At 39.4% G+C, this 15,723-nt stretch overlaps 1 protein-coding gene across 7 annotated transcripts in view; it reads right to left on the bottom strand.

Annotated features, from left to right (window-relative positions):
* Positions 1–15,723, bottom strand: part of LOC148164759 (uncharacterized) — a 110,687-nt gene that overhangs the window by 42,507 nt on the left and 52,457 nt on the right. The gene's annotated exons all lie outside the window — the stretch shown is intronic.

Below are 15,723 nucleotides of genomic sequence, written 5' to 3'. Positions count from 1 at the left end.
ACGTGCACCCCGATATTTATAGCAGCAATGTCGACAATAGCCAAACTGTGGAAAGAGCCAAGATGTCCATCGACAGATGAATGGATAAAGAAGATGTGGTATATATATACAACGGAATATTATGCAGCCATCAAAAGGAATGAGATCTTGCCATTTGCAACAATGTGGATGGAACTGGAGGGTGTTATGCTGAGCGAAATAAGTCAATCAGAGAAAGACATGTATCATATGACCTCACTGATATGAGGAATTCTTAATCTCAGGAAACAAAGTGAGGGTTGCTGGAGTGGTGGGGGGTGGGAGGGATGGGGTGGCTGGTTGATAGACACTGGGGAGGGTATGTGCTATGGTGAGTGCTGTGAATTGTGCAAGACTGTTGAATCACAGATCTGTACCTCTGAAACAAATAATGCAATATATGTTAAGAAAAAAAAAAAGAAGAAGAAAATAGCAGGAGGGGAAGAATGAAGGGGGGGAAATTGGAGGGGGAAACGAACCATGAGAGACGATGGACTCTGAAAAACAAACTGAGGGTTCTAGAGGGGAGGGGGGTGGGGGGATGGGTTAGCCTGGTAATGGGTATTAAAGAGGGCACATTCTGCATGGAGCACTGGGTGTTATGCACAAACAATGAATCATGGAACACCACATCAAAAACTAATGATGTAATGTATGGTGATGAACATAACAATAAAAAATTAAAAAAAAAAAAGAAAATGTACCAGAGTTATCAAAAGAGGAGTCTTCTATGTGTTAAAATCCTGGCATCGCTACTAACTATATGAGCCATAGGAAAGTGGCTCATCTTTCTTTCTTTCTTTCTTTCCTTTCTTCTTTCTTTCTTTCTTCCTTCCTTCCTTCCTTCCTTCCTTCTTTCTTTCTTTCTTCTTTCTTTCCTCCCTCCCTCCCTCCCTCCCTCCCTCCCTTCCTTTCTTTCTTTCTTTCTTTCTTCCTTTTTCTTTGAGAGAGAAAATGAAAAAGAGCATGAGTAGGAGGAGGGGCAGAAGGAAAAGCAGACTCCCCGCTAGGTAGGGAGCTGGATGTGGATGTGGGGCTCAATCCCAGTACCCTGAGATCATGACTTGGGCTGAAGGCAGACGCTTAACCGACTGAGACACCCAGGTGCCCCAAGTGGCTCATCTTTCTAAGCCTCAATTTTCAGTTGTAAAGGAAAATAAAACATTTTTATATGATGTTCTTGAAAAAAGTTAAATGAAGCTGCACACATAAAGCATACAGTGGTGTGGCTATCACTTAATAGGTGCTCAATAAATCATTCCAGCTATTATTGTCATTATCAGTGCTGTCCCCATCATCAGCATCACCATCATTAGCATCTTCTTCTTCTAAAAGAATCCAGTCCAGTGTTCTTAATATTTCATCATGAGATAAAGAGCTGGACCCATAAAAGTAGACTCTACAAAGGGGAGAAGGGCTCTGAGAAGAAAGGGACTTCAGAACAACTCCCTCTCTGGAGTAAGAGAGAAGCCAGGGCAGAGTGCTGGCAGCCTATGGTGCCACTGAGGCCAAGGATTCTCCCAGAGAGTCAGGGAAAAAAGCTAGCGATAAATGCCACCTCCCGAAGGGCCTGCTAAGAGCTAAGGAAGTAACCATAGAATCAAGGACTTACTTTTCTTTCATATATCAGGATCTAAGTCTGAGATCTCATGGTTCTCTGAGGTAGGTTAGCTGGCAGAATCCTGTGAATCCTTTTGGGGAGAATCACTACCTATTGCTCATGGAGTTACATCCTTCCCATCCCAGTACAACTAAAAGGGAATCTTGAAAATCTTTATGACTGTGATCAGAGGAGACCTGGCAGCAAAAAGCTTCCTCTCCAAGCTTCAGCAGAAGGTTAAAGATTTTCTCTGGTTTGTTTACCGTTGGATTACTGCTGACAGTAGCCCTGCTCTGCCTTCCACTACCTTTCTGCTAGTTGTAAACTCTACAAAGACGCTCAGAGTCTGATTCAACTGTTGAGGTTGAATATATATATGAGATATATATATCATATATATGATAATATATATTATACATAGAAAAGCAGAAAAATATGCACTTAAGGGAAACAGTAGCCAGACATAAGCAGACAAAGTAGATAAGCAATGGCAGATGGCCACAAATATCGATGGAGAACTGCTACAAAACACAGAAAAGATTTTTAACAGAAAAAAAAAAAAAGAACTTCTCCTTCTGACAATGGTAGAGTAGTATGTCATTAGAAATACCCTCCCACTGAGGACAACTTGAAAAGCTGGAAACATATAACAGATACATACTCAAAGTATCTGGAGAACTAACAAAATAATGAGGAATTAGAGGACCAGACCTGTGGAAAACAGAAAACTCCATTAAGTGAGACACACATCTGGAGACGCTTTCCTTCTAGGGGTGTCTGTTACTATTGAAAGATACAGCTGAGAAGATAATAAGCAGTTTGACAGCCTTGTGGAGTAAAGAGACAATTATTAGAGCCCAAGGATTTCAATATTCACAAAAGGAATATACCCTAAGAGTAAAGATGACTTAGGAATAAACTGGACCTTACAGAGACTGAAGCCCAACACTGATCCACCTCAATCCCTGAAACTGAATCAAGGTAGTCTGGGATGGCTAAAGCCCCGGGTCTCTTGCCAGAAACAAAAGTAGATCCTCTCCAGAGGAAGATAAAATTATCCTATGCCTCAAATTATTCCTATATTTTTTCATGAGTAAAGATTAGTGCTCCACCGAAAATAATCAGTCATACACAAAGATAAGATAATGTGAACAAACTTAAAGGGAAATAATACGTAATATAAGCAGATCAATAGGGAATAATAAAAGTTACCAGATACTTAAAAATAATTTTACCTAATGTGTTCAAGAAAAGATAAGATTGAGAATTTCAATAAAGAGCTGAAACATTTTTTTATTATTATGTTATGTTAATCACCATACATTACATCATTAGTTTTTGATGTAGTGTTCCCTGATTCATTGTCTGTGTATAACACCCAGTGCTCCATGCAGAACATGCCAAACACTTTAAAAAATGAGAATTCTAGGGCCGAGGTGGTGGCACGGGGCAGGGCAGGCTGAAAGAGGAAGAAGGAGCTAGTGGTGCACAACAGCGGTGACAACCTACGAGCAGCTGAAGCTGCATGTCACACCTGAAAGATTTTATTTTTTTATTATTTTTTATTATGTTATGTTAGTCACCATACAGTACATCATTAGTTTTTGATGTAGTGTTCCATGATTCATTGTCTGCGTATAACACCCAGTGCTCCATGCAGTACGTGCCCTCCTTAATACCCATCACCAGGCTAACCCATCCCCCCACCCCCTCCCCTCTAGAACTCTGTTTCTCAGAGTCCATCGTCTCTCATGGTTCGTCTCCCCCTCCGACCTCCCCCCCTTCATTTTTCCCTTCCTTCTCCTAATGTCCTCCATACTATTCCTTATGTTCCACAAATAAGTGAAACCATATGATAATTGACTTTCTCTGCTTGACTTATTTCACTTAGCATAATCTCCTCCAGTCCCAACCACGTGGATGCAAAAGTTGAGTATTCATCTTTTCTGATGGCTGAGTGATATTCCATTGTATATATGGACCACATCTTCTTTATCCATTCATCCGTTGAAGGGCATCTCGGCTCTTTCCACAGTTGGGCTATTGCGGACATTGCTGCTATGAACATTGGGGTGCATATGGCCCTTCTTTTCACTACATCTGTGTCTTTGGGGTAAATACCCAGTCATGCAATTGCTGGGTCACTGGGTAGCTCTATTTTTAACTTTCTGAGGCACCTCCACACTGTTTTCCAAAGTGGCTGTACCAACCTGCATTCCCACCAACAGTGTAAGAGGGTTCCCCTTTCTCCACAACCTCTCCAACATTTGTTGTTTCTTGCCTTGTCAATTTTTGCCATTCTAACTGGTGTAAGGTGGTATCTCAGTGTGGTTTTGATTGGAATTTCCCTGATGGCTAATGATGATGAACATTTTTTCATGTGTCTGTTAGCCATTTGTATGTCTTCTTTGGAGAAATGTCTGTTCATGTCTTCTGCCCACTTTTTGACTTGAGTATGTGGAAGCCTGTGATGATGGAGTGGATGACGTACTTGCCATCAACCGCATGTCCACAGAAGTTACCCTGTCAGTCAAGAAAGATATTCCTCCTTCAGCCGTTACAAGACCAATATTCGGTATACTGGACACAATCCATCTGGTGGCAGGTAATTAATCGTTATTACCAAAAAGACAAAAATAGGTGAATTTTTCAATCATGTAATCTGGAAAGCAACAGATTTTGACATCCTTTCTTATAAAATGATGTTGCACTTAACTGATATTCAGTTACAAGATAATAAAGCTTTCCTAGCGATGATAAACCACGTCCTAATGTGGATGGGTTTTGCTTAACGACATATGATTTGACCCATACTTTCCAGCGGCTATCCATGAGCGGTTTGCATGGAATGGTCATCTTCTAAGAGAACTTTCTGCCCAGCCAGAGGTCCATCGGTGTGCGCTTCTAGTATTACATGGCTGTACCCTCTCCAGTTGTCTGTCAGTCTTTAGTTAGTATTAGTATGAGGCAGATTGAGGAACAATCTCAATTGTATTAGGAGAGTGTTTTAGAATTAATAGAAATTACCTTGGAAACAAATAATACATTATATGTTAAAAAAAAAAAGAAGATAGCAGGAGGGAAAGAATGAAGGGGGGGAAATCAGAGGAGGAGACGAACCATGAGAGACTTTGGACTCTGAGAAACAAACTGAGGGTTCTAGAGGGGAGGGGGGTGGGGGGATGGGTTAGCCTCGTGATGGGTATTAAAGAGGGCATGTTCTGCATGGAGCACTGGGTGTTATACACAATGAATCATGGAACACTATATCAAAAACTAATGATGTAATGTATGGTGATGAACATAACAATAAAAAATTTAAAAAAACTAATGATGTAATGTATGGTGATTAACATAATAATAAAAATAAATAAATAAATAAATAAAAAAGAATTAATAGAAATTGCTCTTGATAACAAAATCAAACCCATTACCATAAAATCTTAGAATACTGGTTATAAATTAGCCCCCCCCTTTTTTTTAAATGAACTCTTGAGACTGAATTATTCTCTCTGTTCAAGAGTTCTGGAGCTGGTGGTTTAAAGAAGGAACATGCAGAGCGTATTTTTTCTTTATTAGACTTTGTGCCAATAAACAAGAATAGTTTGAACCTGGCTTTTGAAATGAAAACTTCCCCTTTCCCTTAAAATAGTTAGATTCAGGAACTAGGGCAACCAGCAACATGGAGAGGAGAATTATAATTGAAAATCGTACTTGTCATTTAAAATAACCACAAAAAAATGGGAATAGATGGTACACAAAGAATAATGCTTAGGAGGTAAAAGTCCATACAGATGCAAAATAAATAGTCATCATCTAATTGTAAGTTCATTTTAAAAACTTATCATAGACATCATAATAAAAACAGGGAAGCAGACTGAGCTGGCTGATAACGGACAGGTAGATGATGAGCACCTGTAATCAGCACTGTGCTCTCCCTGCAGAAACTGAGGCGATCTTTGTATCAAGAACCCCCAAGAAGCTTATTACAGAAACAGTCTGTGATCTATTTGTTCGTTATGTAATATGATTTCTTTAAGTTATTTCTGTTATATTTAAAAGCAAAAAAGTACAGAGGAAACATTTTTCACGGTTGTGGGGGAATAAAAACCAGGAACGCTGGGAGAAAAACATGAGAATTCTAGAGCTGGAAAATACAACTGAAATTAATTCTGCATAGGTTTAACAGAAGATTACACATTTTGAGAAAGAATCAGTGAATTGGAGGATAAGTCAAGGAGGAATAGAATGAAGCATGGAGACAAGTAACTTGGAAAGGTCACAGGTAGGCAATGCCCAACTACCCTCAAACTGGACCTCTTTGCGTTTTCACAGATTAGGAGCTACTAAATATGAGGAAATAAGCTACCATGAACAAGAGTAAGCATAAATAATAAACAGCTCTATCAGACCCATACCTGTTTCATATAGTAGAATCAAATGAAGAATAAAAAAAATACATGTGTTTAAAATATTTAGGGAGATAAAAACTAAAGAAAAAACATGAGCTAGCAATTGCATGGTATTGAAAAGAAAGAGCTGAAAACTAGCCAAATATATCTCCCCCCAAAATTATAATTACTAAAATTTAAAAAGCCAATAACATCCCAAAGAGTAGATCAGACTTGGCTGATTAGAGGTAAGTAAGGTGCTTGATATAGAACAGAAAAAATTTTTTTAGAATGTAGCACATCGAGAAAAAGAGAGAAAAGAGGATTAGAGATGTGGAGGATAGAGGATAGATTGAAAAAATGTCTACAAAAGATCTGACATTCCAAAAAAAGCAAAAAGAATTTGAAAGAGGCAATAGTTGAAGAAATAATGGATGAGAACTTTCTAGAATTTATGAAAGATATGGATCCTTAGATTCAGGAAAGATAACTGGTCCTATACAAGATAGGAAAAAAGATATCTACACCTAGATTCATCAGAGTAAAATAGCAGATTATCAAAGACAAAGGGAATATGTAGATGCCTTGGTGGCTCAGTTGGCTAAGTGCCAGACTCTTGGTTTCTGCTCAGGTCGAGATCTCAGGGTTGTGAGATGGAGCCCCACCTCGGGCTCCATGCTCAGTGTAGACTCTGTTTAAGACTCTCTCCCTTCTCCCTCTGCCCCTGCCCCCTCGTGCTCGCGCGCTCTCTAATAAACAAATCTTTAAAAAAAAAGAAAAGACAAAGGGAACATTTTTAAAAGTAGTCAAAGGGAAAATACAAATCATCTACGTAAGAGCAACAATTGATCTGACAAGTGAATTCTCAATAGCAAGAATGGAAATCAAAAGACCGTAGGGTAATACCATTGAAAAACCAAAATAAAAATCCATCAGCCAAATACAGTACCTAGCTAAGCAAACATTAACACAATCAAAATAAATCATTTCCAGGACTCTAAAAATTGAAAGAGAGAGACATGGAGAGAATTTATGACCAAAAAACTCTGAATAAAAGCAATTTTGAAAATTATACTTAGGAAGAAAGAACATGATCCTAGATGAACGTTCTACATACGAAAGAAATGTTGGCCTGGGTGGCACAGTTGATTAAGCATCCAACTCTTAATCTCAGTTTAGGTCTTAATCTCAGGGTCTTGAGTTCAAGCCCTATGTGGAGCCCACTTAAAATACATATATATATATATATAAAAGGGCACCTGAGTGGCTCAGTCAGTTAAGCATCTACCTTCTGCTCAAGTCATGATCTTGGGTTCCTGGGATCCAACCTTGTATTGGGCTTCCTATTCAGTGGGGAGTCTGCTTCTCCCTCTCCCTCTGCCCCTCCCCCTGGCTCATTCTCTCTCTCTCTAATAAAATCTTTAAAAAGAATTTATATATATATATATATATATATATATATATATATATATATATCTCACAAAAACAAAACTTAAGTGGAGAAACATAAGCTAGTCTATCAATGATTCCCTATTAGTATTTCACTGGAATTGTATTAAATGTATAATTTAACTTGACAAATATTATTTATGAGATAGCTTTTCCCTCTCCAAGATTATCGCATACCTTTTCATTTGTTCAAGTCATCATTTTCATGTCTCTTATGGGTCTTATGAAGTTTTCTTTATAGATACATTGTACATTTCTTCTTGAGTTCATTCTAAGAAATTCATCTTTTTATTGCAATTTCATTTTATTTATTTATTTTACATTTTAAGGTGTGTCACATATTTATTGCAATTCACAGATATGATGAAACACTGAGCACGTGCTCCTTGACATTGGGATCTGGTTCTGCACAGTGTGTTACTGCAATTTTAAATGGGGTCTTCCATTATTATCTGGTAGATGATCATATATATGTTAATTGTTTATGTATATTAATTTTGCAGCTGTCATCTCCCTGAATTATCTTATCGTTTATAGTAGTTTCTCAATTGATCTTTGCTTTCACAGGTTTAAAACTCACATCATATGCAAAGATTTTACCTCAATTCCAATGTGCTTTTCTCTTGCCTACTTATATCATCTAGTACCTCAGTCTAAACAATGTTAAATAATAGTGGTGTTAGTGGATATTCTTTTATTTCTGACTTTAGTGGAAATGTTTCTACAGTTTTTCCACTAGACATGATGCTATTTTGTTGATGGAGATGGGCATTTTTAGAAATTATGTTAAAGAAGGATCTATATAAATTCTTACTTAATTGAATTTTTAAATCAAGAATGGATGTCAAACTTTATCAAATGCTTGTTTGGTATCTATATTATTAGCTATGTTATTTGGTATTTTGTATCTATATTATTACAGTATTTCCCCAATGTACATCTATTAATATGATAATGAAATATGATGTATGTTCTTGTGCAAACCAGCTGCATATCACTCAAATACATATTACATGGTCAGGCTGTGTTATCTTCTAAAGTACTATTTAATTCTGCTTCATTTCTTTTAATTTAGGATAACTGTCTTACTATCTAAATGAAAATTTGCGACTTTATGTTTGTGTCAACTTTTTCAGTATTTGGTGACAATGTTATGTTCACTTCATAAAAAAAAAATCTTTGGAAGAATTTATTTTTCTATCATTGTAAAAGTAGAAATTGCAGGCCCGGGAGCAAGATGGCGGAGCAGTAGGAGACCTGGATTTCATCTGGTCTCAGGAATTTAGGTGAATAGGGATCAAACCATTCTGAACACCTACAAACTCAACAGGAGATCGAAGAGGAGAGTAGCAACAACCCTCTGAACAGAGAAGCGACCACTTTCTGGAAGGTAGGACGTGCGGAGAAGTGAATCCGAGGCGATATTCGGGAGGATAGACGGCGGGGGAGGGGGCCTCCGTCGGCCACTTCTGGCAAGTGCTAGAGCCTCGGAGCACAAAATTGGACCTTTTAGAAGTCGGCTCTGCTGAGGGATGTCGCTCTGGGGGCTAAGCGGGGGGGTGGAACCCTTGTGGGACAGTGTGGTCTCAGGACCCTTGGGGTCACAGAAAAACCGGGGGTGCCTGAGTGCCGCAGAGCTGCCAGGTATTGGAGCGGGGAAGCCGGCTGCAGAGACGGAGCCGAGGCGCGGGCTCTCGGCTCGGGGTTGCCATAAACTGTGATCGGTAACAGTTGGCCCACTTCTCCTCCAGCAGAAACCAACAAGCAGCAGATCCGGGGAGACTCCCCTTCCTTCCCGGGGAGGAGCGGCACGGGAACGCACCGCAGGGATCTGCTGGGTTTGGAGACTCCACACGGGGTCGGGTGCCAGAGATATAAACGCTCGGTCACAGGCCGGGTGAGCACGGAGAGCGGCCGGAGACCAGGGACAAGGGAGTGACTGCTTTTCTCTGGGGGCGCACTGAGGAGCGGGGCCCCGAGTTCTCAGCTCCTCCGGGCGGAGATTGGGAGGCCACCATTTTTGCCCCGGTCCTCCAAGGCTGTACAGAGAGCTTGCAGGGAACAAAAGCTCCTGAGATCAAACCCGAGCAGCTTGCTTAGCCCGGACGGACAAGGGCGGGGCAATTCCGCCTCCGGCAAAGACATTTGGGAACCACGGCAACAGGCCCCTCCCCCAGAAGATCAGCACGAACAGCGCGCAAGCCAAGACCAAGTTTACCAATCAAGGAGAACGGGAGAACTCCAGCGCTAGGGGAATACTGCACATAGAATTCATGGCTTTTTTTTTACCATGATTCATCAGTTTTTCAAAGTTAATTTTTTAACTGCTTTTTTTTTAATTTTTCTTTTTCACTTTTTCAACCATCTTATCAATCCCTTTTTAAAAAAACATTTTTTATTTTTCATTTGTAGAGCCATATTTTATCCCTTCATAGTAGTTACCCTTATTTTTGGCATATATATATAAGTTGTTCTCTCTTTAAAATTTTGAGATACAGTTTCTTCTAACAGATCACAATATACCCTAAATCACTAGTGTATGGCTTTGTTCTAGTCTCCTGCCTGATCACATTCTCTCTTTTTTCTTTTTTTTTAAATCTTCTTTCTTTTTTCAAACAACTTCTTATCTTATCAATTCCTTTTATAAAATCTTTTATAATTTTCATTTTTACAGTCATCTTCCATCCCTTCATTGTATCAACCCTTATTTTGTACATATATAAGTCTTTCTTCCTTTAAAATTTTAGGGGGCACTTTTTTCTAACAGACCAAAATACGCCCAAAATCTAGTGTGTGGCACTGATCTATGCACTAGCCTGATCATATTTGATCATATTCTGTTTTTTTTGTATTGTTCTGTTTTTGGTTTTATCTTATTTTTTTTCCCTCTTTTTTCTTTCTTTCCCTTTCTTTTCCCCTGGTTTCAGGTCTTTTCTGATTTGTATAGAGTATATTTCCCGGGGACATTGTTACCCTGTTAGCATTTTGTTCTCTCATTCATCTATTCTCCTCTGGACAAAAATGACAAGACGAAAAAAATCACCTCAGCAAAAAGAACAAGAGGTAGTACCGTCTGCCAGGGACCTACTCAATACGGACATTAGTTCGATGCTGGACCTAGAGTTCAGAATCATGACCTTAAAGATACTAGCTGGGCTTGAGAAAAGCGTGGAAGTTATTAGAGAAACCCTTTCTGGAGAAATAAAAGAACTAAAATCTAACCAAGTCGAAATCAAAAAGGCTATTGATGAGGTGCAATCAAAAATGGGGGCACTAACTGCTAGGATAAATGAGGCAGAAGAGAATATCAGCGATATAGAAGACCAAATGATGGAAAATAAAGAGGCTGAGAAAAAGAGAGAGAAACAACTACAGGATCATGAGGGCAGAATTTGAGAGATAAGCGATACGATAAGACGAAACAACATCAGAATAATTGGGATCCCAGAAAGAAGAAGAAAGAGAGAGAGGGGCAGAAGGGATATTGGAGCAAATAATAGCAGAGAACTTCCCTAATGTGTGGAAGGAAACAGGCATTAAAATCCAGGAGGCACAGAGAACCCCTCTCAAAATCAATGAAAATAGGTCAACACCCCGACATCTAATAGTAAAACTTACGAGTCTCAGAGACAAAGAGAAAATCCTGAAAACAACTCGGGAGAAGAGATATGTAACCTACAATGGTAGAAATATTAGATTGGCAACAGACCTATCCACAGAGACCTGGCAGGCCAGAAAGGCCTGGCATGATATCTTTGGAGCACTAAACGAGAAAAATATGCAGCCAAGAATACTATCTCCAGCTAGGCTGTCATTGAAAATAGAAGGAGATATAAAAAGTTTCCAGGACAAGCAAAAACTAAAGGAATCTGCAAACACGAAACCAGCTCTACAAGAAATATTGAAAGGGGTCCTCTAAGCAAAGAGAGAGCCTAAAAGCAGCATAGATCAGAAAGGAACACAGACAATATACAGTCACAGTCACCTTACAGGCCATACAATGGCACTAAATTCATATCTTTCAGTAGTTACCCTGAATGTAAATGGGCTCAATGCCCCAATCAAAAGACACAGGCTATCAGATTGGACTAAAAAACAAGACCCATCCATATGCTGTCTGCAAGAGACTCATTATAGACCCAAGGACACCCCCACATTGAAAGTGAGGGGGTGGAAAACCATTTACCATGCTCATGGACACCAAAAGAAAGCTGGGGTGGCAATCCTTATATCAGACAAATTAGATTTTAAAACAAAGACTGTAATAAGAGATGAAGAAGGACACTATATCCTACTTAAAGGGGTCTATCCAACAAGAAGATCTAACAATTGTAAATATCTATGCCCCTAACATAGGAGCAGCCAATTATATAAGGCAATTAATAACAAAAGCAAAGAAACACATTGACAACAATACAGTAATAGTGGGGAACTTTAAACCCCCCCCACCGACTGAAATGGAAAGATCACCTAAGCAAAAGATCAACAAGGAAATAAAGACTTTAAATGACACACTGGACCAGATGGACTTCACAGACATATTCAGAACATTCCATCCCAAAGCAACGGAATACACACTCTTCTCTAGTGCCCATGGAACATTCTCCAGAATTGATCACATCCTAGGTCACAAATCAGGTCTCAACTGGTACCAAAAGATGGGGATCATTCCCTGCATATTTTCAGACCACAATGCTTTGAAACTAGAACTCAATCACAAGAGGAAAGTCGGAAAGAACTCAAATACATGGAGGCTAAAGAGCATCCTACTAAAGAATGAATGGGTCAACTGGGAAATTACAGAATTTAAAAAATTCATGGAAACCAATGAAAATGAAAACACAACTGTTCAAAATCTTTGGGATACAGCAAAGGCAGTCCTGAGAGGAAAGTACATAGCAATACAAGCCTTTCTCAAGAAACAAGAAAGGTCTCAAATACACAACCTAACCCTACACCTAAAGGAGCTGGAGAAAGAACAGCAAAGAAAGCCTAAACCCAGCAGGAGAAGAGAAATAATAAAGATCAGAGCAGAAATCAATGAAAGAGAAACCAAAAGAACAGTAGAACAGATCAATGAAACTAGGAGCTGGTTCTTTGAAAGAATTAACAAGATTGATAAACCCCTGGCCAGACTTATCAAAAAGAAAAGAGAAACGACCCAAATCAACAAAATCATGAATGAAAGAGGAGAGATCACAACCAACACCAAAGAAATACAAACAATGATAAGAACATATTATGAGCAACTCTATGCCAGCAAATTAGATAACCTGGAAGAAATGGGTGCATTCCTAGGGATGTATCAACTACCAAAATTTAACCAGGAAGAAATAGAAAACCTGAACAGACCTATAACCACTAAGGAAATTGAAGCAGTCATCAAAAAATCTCCCAACAAACAAAAGCCCAGGGCCAGATGGCTTCCCAGGGGAATTCTATCAGACATTTAAAGAAGAATTAATACCTATTCTCCTGAAACTGTTCCAAAAAATAGAAATGGAAGGAAAACTGCCAAATTCATTTTATGAGGCCACCATTACCTTGATCCCAAAACCAGACAAAGACCCCATCAAAAAGGAGAATTACAGACCAATATCTCTGATGAACACGGATGCAAAAATTCGCACCAAATTACTAGCCAACAGAATCCAACAGTACATTAAAAGGATTATTCACCATGACCAAGTGGGATTTATCCCTGGGCTGCAAGGTTGGTTCAACATCCGCAAATCAATCAACGTGATACAATACATTAACAAAAGAAAGAGCAAGAATCATATGATCCTCTCAATAGATGCAGAAAAAGCATTTGACAAAGTACAGCATCCTTTCTTGATCAAAACTCTTCAGAGTATAGGGATAGAGGGTACATACCTCAATATCATAAAAGCCATCTATGAAAAAGCTACAGCGAATATCATTCTCAATGGGGAAAAGCTGAGAGCTTTTCCCCTAAGGTCAGGAAGGTGGCAGGGATGTCCACTATCACCACTGCTATTCAACATAGTATTAGAAGTCCTAGCCACAGCAATCAGACAACAAAAAGAAATCAAAGGCATCCAAATCGGCAAAGAGGAAGTCAAACTCTCACTCTTTGCAGATGATATGATACTGTATGTGGAAAACCCAAAAGACTCCACCCCAAAACTGCTAGAACTCATACAGGAATTCAGTAAAGTGGCAGGATATAAAATCAATGCACAGAACTCAGTGGCATTCTTATACACCAACAACAAGACAGAAGAGAGACAAATCAAGGAGTCGATCCCATTTACAATTGCAGCCAAAACCATAAGATACCTAGGAATAAATTTAACCAAAGAGGCAAAGGATCTGTACTCAGAAAACTATAAAATACTCATGAAAGAAATTGAAGAAGACACAAAGAAATGGAAAAATGTTCCATGCTCATGGATTGGAAGAACAAACATTGTGAAGATGTCAGTGCTACCTAGAGCAATCTACACATTCAATGCAATCCCCATCAAAATACCATCCACTTTTTTCAAAGAAATGGAACAAATAATCCTAAAATTTGTATGGAACCAGAAGAGACCCCAAATAGCCAGAGGAATATTGAAAAAGAAAAGCAAAGCTGGCAGCATCACAATTCCGGACTTCCAGCTCTATTACGAAGCTGTCATCATCAAGACAGTATGGTACTGGCACAAAAACAGACACATAGATCAATGGAACAGAATAGAGAGCCCAGAAATGGACCCTCAACTCTATGGTCAATTCATCTTTGACAAAGCAGGAAAGAATGTCCAATGGAAAAAAGACAGTCTCTTCAACAAATGGTGTTGGGAAAATTGGACAGCTACATGAGAAGAATGAAACTGGCCCATTTCCTTACACCACACACAAAAATAGACTCCAAATGGTTGAAAGACCCAAAGTGAGACAGGAGTCCATCAAAATCCTAAAGGAGAACACAGGTAGCAACCTCTTTGACCTCAGCCGCAGCAACTTCTTCCTAGAAACATCGCCAAAGGCAAGGGAAGCAAGGGCAAAAATGAACTATTGGGATTTCATCAAGATAAAAAGCTTTTGCACAGCAAAAGAAACAGTCTACAAAACCAAAAGACAACCAACAGAATGGGAGAAAGTATTTGCAAATGACGTATCATATAAAGGGCTAGTATCCAAAATATATAAAGAACTTATCAAACTCAACACCCAAAGAACAAATAATCCAATCAAGAAATGGGCAGAAGACATGAACAGACATTTTTCCAAAGAAGACATCCAAATGGCCAACAGACACTTGAAAAAGTGCTCAACATTGCTTGGCATCACGGAAATCCAAATCAAAACCTCAATGAGATACCACCTCACACCAGTCAGAATGGCTAAAATTAACAAGTCAGGAAACGACAGATGTTGGCGGGGATGCGGAGAAAGGGGAACCCTCCTACACTGTTGATGGGAATGCAAGTTGGTGCAACCACTCTGGAAAACAGTATGGAGGTTCCTCAAACAGTTGAAAATAGAGCTACCATACGATCCAGCAATTGCACTACTGGGTATTTACCACAAAGATACAAATGTAGGGATGCGAAGGGGTACGTGCACCCCGATGTTTATAGCAGCAATGTCCACAATAGCCAAACTGTGGAAAGAGCCAAGATGTCCATCGACAGATGAATGGATAAAGAAGAGGTGGTATATATACACAATGGAATATTATGCAGCCATCAAAAGGAATGAGATCTTGCCTTTTGCAACGATGTGGATGGAACTGGAGGGTGTTATGCTGAGTGGAATAAGTCAATCAGAGAAAGACATGTATCATATGACCTCACTGATATGAGGAATTCTTAATCTCAGGAAACAAAGTGAGGGTTGCTGGAGTGGTGGGGGTTGGGAGGGATGGGGTGGCTGGGTGATAGGCATTGGGGACGGTATGTGCTATGGTGAGCGCTGTGAATTGTGTAAGACTGTTGAATCACAGATCTGTACTTCTGAAACAAATAGTGTCAACATATGTTAAGAAAAAAGAAAAAGAAGAAAATAGCAGGAAGGGAAGAATGAAGGGGAGTAAGTCGGAGGGGGAGACAAACCATAAGAGACGATGGACTCTGAAAAACAAACTGAGCGTTCTAGAGGGGAGGAGGGTGGGGGATGGGTTAGCCTGGTGATGGGTATTATGGAGGGCACATTCTGCGTGGAGCACTGGGCGTTATGCACAAACAATGAATCATGGAACACTACATCCAAAACTAATGATGTAATGTAGGGTGATTAAGATAACAATAAAAA

Source organism: Eumetopias jubatus, unplaced genomic scaffold (genome assembly GCF_037043125.1).
Source record: "Eumetopias jubatus isolate StellerSeaLion01/CBP00866 unplaced genomic scaffold, mEumJub1_p1.0 scaffold_3, whole genome shotgun sequence".
Taxonomy (NCBI): Eukaryota; Metazoa; Chordata; class Mammalia; order Carnivora; family Otariidae; genus Eumetopias; species Eumetopias jubatus.
The sequence above is the reverse complement of the archived record's forward strand: the minus strand, read 5'-3'. Positions and strand labels throughout refer to the sequence as shown.